The 5353-nt window shown below is 44.3% G+C and overlaps 1 pseudogene; it reads left to right on the forward strand.

The window, feature by feature from the left end:
• The first annotated feature begins 537 nt into the window (after positions 1 to 537).
• LOC110287205 lies at positions 538 to 2336 on the forward strand (annotated as a pseudogene).
• Positions 2337 to 5353: the final 3017 nt, after the last annotated feature.

A 5353-nucleotide genomic window follows, 5' to 3' on the forward strand; every position in this document is an offset into this window, starting at 1 on the left:
ATATAATCTCATTCTTTACATCATCAAAATAGTAATGGTTTGAGATAATAATTTGGTATTTTTAGAGAATGTGCATGTCAAATTGTAAAGACTTGTTCGCAATGTCCTCAGTTTCTACCTGTTCCACATAACGGTGTTAATTCTCAAGGACTTATACTTAATCAATTATTGCAGATGGATAGTCTTATTTCTGACATTAGAAAAATAAAATATGCACATGTGACTATTGATACTTTTTCAGGCTTTCTAGTTGCAACTGCTCTAACAAGAGAAGCAACTACAAGTGTAATTAGTTATTACCTATGTTAATTTTTTTTATGCTTGGTGTTCCAAATCAGATTAAAACAGATAGTAGAACTGGCTATTACAGTCAAACATTTGAGATGTTTTGTCAACAATTTAATGTTATCCATGTTACTGGGATTTTTTTTATAATTCTCAAGGACAAGGTATTGTGGAACTTTAAAACTATATTTTCTTAAAAAACAAAAAAGGGGGACAACTGAAAAGTTGCGGGTACCTGAAGCCACTTCCAAGATGATGCCCACACCAATTATCCTGTTGAAAGAGGGTACTGATAGCTTCCAGGGCATCCCTCAACTCGTGAGTAACATCAGTGCCTGCCAAGTGATTGCTGAGGCTGTAAGAACCACCTTGGGTCACTGTGGCATGGACAAACTTATTGTGGATGGCTGAGGCAAAGCAACAATTTCTAATGATGGGGCCACAATTCTGAAACTCCTCGACGTTGTCCATCCTGCAGCAAAGACTTTAGTGGACATAGCCAAGTACCAGGATGCTGAGGTTGGTGATGGCACCACCTCAGTGACCCTGCTGGCTGTGGAGTTTCTGAAGCATGTGAAGCCCTACGTGAAAGAAGGTTTACACCCTCAGATCATCATCTGAGCTTTCCGTACAGCCACCCAATTGGCTGTTAACAAAATCAAAGAGATAGCTATGACTGTGAAGAAGCAAGATAAAGTAGAACAGAGGTAGATGCTAGAGAAGTGTGCAATGACAGCCCTGAGCTCCAAGCAGATCTCCCAGCAAAAGGTCTTCTTCGCCAAGATGGTGGTTGATGCTGTGATGATGCTTGATGAGCTGCTACGGCTTAAAATGATTGGCATCAAGAAGGTGCAGGGTGAGGCCGGGCAGTGGTGGCACATGCCTTTAATCCCAGCACTTGGGAGGCAGAGGTAGGCGGATTTCTGAGTTCGAGGCCAGCCTGGTCTACCAAGTGAGTTCCAGGACAGCCAGGGCTATACAGAGAAACCCTGTCTCAAAAAACCAAAAAGAAGGTGCAGGGTGGAGCCCTAGAGGAGTCTCAGCTAGTGGCTGGTGTTACGTTCAAGAAGACTTTCTCTTATTCTGGGTTTGAAATGCAGCCCAAGAAGTATAAGAACCCCAAGATTGCCCTCTTAAATGTTGAGTTTGAGCTAAAAGCAGAGAAAAATAATGCTGAAATCAAAGCATCAGGAACATTCTCTATGACAAGTTAGAGAAGATCCATCAGTCTAGAGCCCAAGTCATCTTGTCTAAACTCCCTATTGGGGATGTGGCCACCCAGTACTTTGCTGATAGGGACATGTTCTATGCTGGCCAAGTGCCTGAGGAGGATCTGAAGAGGACGATGATGGCTTGTGGAGGCTCAATCCAGACCAGTGTGAATGCTCTGGTTCCAGATGTGCTGGGCCACTGCCAAGTGTTTGAAGAGACCCAAATTAGAGGAGAGAGGTACAATTTCTTCACTGGCTGACCTAGGGCCAAGACATGTACCATCATCCTCTGTGGTGGTGCTGAGCAGTTTATGGAGGAGACAGAGAGGTCCCTACATGATGCTATCATGATTGTGAGGAGGGCCATCAAGAATGACTCTGTGGTGGCTGGTGGTGGAGCCATCGAGATGGAGCTTTCCAAATACCTGCGGGATTACTCCAGGACCATTCCTGGGAAATGGCAGCTGTTGAATGGGGCATATGCCAAAGGCCCTGGAGATTATTCCACGACAGCTATGTGACAATGCTGGCTTTGATGCCACAAACATCCTCAACAAGCTGCGGGCTCGACACACACAGGGAGGTATGTGGTATGGGGTGGACATCAACAATGAGAACATTGCCGGCAACTTCCAGGCATTTGTATGGGAGCCAGCCATGGTGCGCATCAACACTCTGACAGCAGCTTCTGAGGCTGCGGTGCCTTATTGTGTCCGTGGATGAGACTATCAAGAACCCCCGCTCCACTGTGGATCCTCCAGCTCCAACAGCTGTCTGTGGCAGAGGCCAAGCCTGCTTCCACTGAGAGGCAGTCTACACACCTCCTTGTGAGGTGAGGGGGGTAGATGAGAAGATGGTTGGTGGTCTGCTGGGTTCTCACTGAGGTTATTTAAATAAAACTTAGGGTTAAAAAAAAGGGGGGGGAATTATATCCCCGCACACATTATTTAAATCATGCTTTTTATTTTTAAAATGTTAAAATTTGGATGCCAAAGAACTCCTTTGTGAGTGCCTTATAGTATCCTACAACTAGGCATACTTATGCCTAGGTGAGATGGAAGGATCACTTATTGGCATATGGCATGATCCTCATCAGATATTTTAATATGGGGAAGAGGACTTGTTTGTGTTTTTTTTCCACAGAATGCTGCAGGAGCTTGCTAGTTGTCAGAGTGATTGGTGTGACAACCTGACACAAAAGGATAATACTGACCTGTGAGCTTGTTGAGTGCCCTAACAATGGTAACAGGAAAGCTATATTGGGTATATATTCTTGACCTACCTTCACTTGCAAATGTCCCAGATTAGACAAGCTAAGCTGCCTTGCTTCAAGCTTTTTTTTTTTTTTAAAGATTTATTTATTTATTATATGTATGTACACTGTAGCTGTCTTCAGACACATCAGAAGAGGGTGCCAGATCTCATTACAGATGGTTGTGAGTCACCATGTGGTTTCTGGGATTTGAACTCAGGACCTTCAGAAGAGCAGTCAGGTGCTCTTACCCGCTGAGCCATCTCACCAGCCCCCGCTTCAAGCTTTTAAACTTTGTGGGACAGAGAACATAGAGACTATGGAAATTGATTTAGAAAAATTAATCAAAAGGAGGATTTATAATGACTCTTCTCTTTCCTTTAATGTGACCAGTTGTTCTGACTCAATCATGGACTGGTCTAGTAATAATTCCAATATTATAGATTTCTATTATGAAGATAGCTAAAAATCTTTATTAGACTTGGGCCTGATTGTTACTAATTTGCCACTGAATTGAGTGCCTGGGATATCCCCACAGACAACCTTAATCCTGTTGATTTCAACTTTGACTTTGTGTTCAAGCAGGTTGGTTACCTCCATACAGGCTTGCATTCAGCAAAGTGCAGATGGCAGTGATTCATCACTATGAAGAAATGCATTGAGTACATATTGTGGCTTTGTACTGATTGGGAAAAAGGTGTGCAATGAGGGCTGGCAGCCAAGGATGGGCCACTGGACTATGGCTTATTTCAACCTAAGACAGAGGCATGTGCCAATAGGCTGTGCTTGTTCATAATAAACACTAAAATGCTGTGTTTGTGTAAATAAACACAAACAAGCTGCATGTGGGCTCTGAAACGGGTCAGAAAAAGTCCAATTAGAGTCAGTCCTAAGACAGGTGCTGCCACCAGTCACCATAATTCCCAGGCAGGACCATGGAGTATAAGTAAATTTTATGCCCCAGTCCAGCTAATTTTTAATAAATAAAAAGCAAGGAACTATGCCCTTCCCCCATCCTTGAGAAGGCTGCTCAGAACTTGTTTGCCACAGTTGCTAGCTCACCTAGGGTGGAGTCTTCAGACCTAGGTAAAGTCTATTGTCCTGCCACATCTGCAGCTTTCCTTCAAGACACCACTACCTGCTGAGAGGCTGAACCTGTTCTCCTTACACTATCCTGACAAAGCAAGGAGATCCTAGAGTGGTGGGGGATGGGTTCCCCCCTTTATAAGCTCAACTCATAAGTAAACATTGGCCTTGATCAGACAACTGTCTTGGCTCATTATTTCTCTCATAGCCTTTCTCATCCAAAACCCCATCTTTACTTTCAAGAGCTTAGTAACTCGTGGCCGCAGGCAGCTACAGTTACCTGTACTTGTGTGTGGAGCTCTGCAGTTCCTCACATGTACATTTGTGTGACCCACAGAATGGCTAAATCTTACAATCTTGTTTTGTGCTATATCTCTTGTATTTATAGCCACAACTGCCTACTCCCCCCTGCTTGCCTTCCTTGTCCCCTAACCTCTGACATCCTCTCATTTGCTTATTTAAACATTTTAAAAATGTCATTTCACAATTGTTATATAACGAAGTATGTGACATTTTGAGTTTGGCTGATTTCCACTCAGCTCTCTTCATTGAGCTGCATATGACTTCATGAATAGTTTTCAGGAGTATGCGTGGTACCTTAAAGAGTGAGAAAAGGCAGAGCTATTTCCTAGATTGGACATCCGGCTTTTTCTCAGCATATATGGGGGGAATTCCAGTCTCTTCTGCAGTCTAATTTGTCAACATTTCGTCAGTGTCACATCTAAGAACTCTAGGTCATAAAGATTGTCTATTTTTGTCTCTAATTTTGTAGTTTTACATTGAAATCTATGATGTGAAGCTCCTAGGTCCTTTCCCTTCTACATTTACTCTGAATATGTGTGCTTTGTATATGTATGTGTACGCTGGCATTTGGAGATCAGAGATTGCCATCAGGTGTCTTTTTCAATTGCTCTTCACCTTTAAAAATATTAATATTAAAATAGTTGTGTAAGCCAGGCATAGTGCCTTTAATGACATGCACTTGGGATTAATGGCAGAGGACGGTGGCTCTTGAGTTTGAAGCCAACTTGGTCTACACAGCAAGTTCCAGAACAGCCAGGGCTACATAGAGAAACTCTGTCTCAAGACAAGAACAAGAACAAAAACCAAAACCAAAAATTGAGGTGTCCGCCCCGCCCTGGAGGGCTTTGCCTCAGCATCAGTGGGAGCCATTTTGGTTCCAGGACTCCACCGAAAGTAGTCTGCACAGGTCAGAGTGTGGACTACAGAAGCTAACAGCTTCTGAGACAGGCGGGAGCCACAGAGCTTCTGAGGCAGCCCCCTTTTCGGGCTCCAGACATCCGGGCACCTTCCCGGCCAGAGGATAGGTGTCCACCGGGCCCTGGAGGGCTGTGCCTCCGCATCGGCGGGAGACATCTTGGTTCCGAGACTCCCCCGGAAGTAGTCTGCACAGGTGAGAGTGTGGACTACAGAAGCTAACAGCTTCTGGGACAGGCCAAAGCAACACAGCTTCTGGGACAGGTCCTGATTTGGGCCTTCATCTTCGGCCAGGAGGGAG

Source organism: Mus caroli, chromosome X (assembly GCF_900094665.2).
Source record: "Mus caroli chromosome X, CAROLI_EIJ_v1.1, whole genome shotgun sequence".
Lineage (NCBI taxonomy): Eukaryota > Metazoa > Chordata > Mammalia > Rodentia > Muridae > Mus > Mus caroli.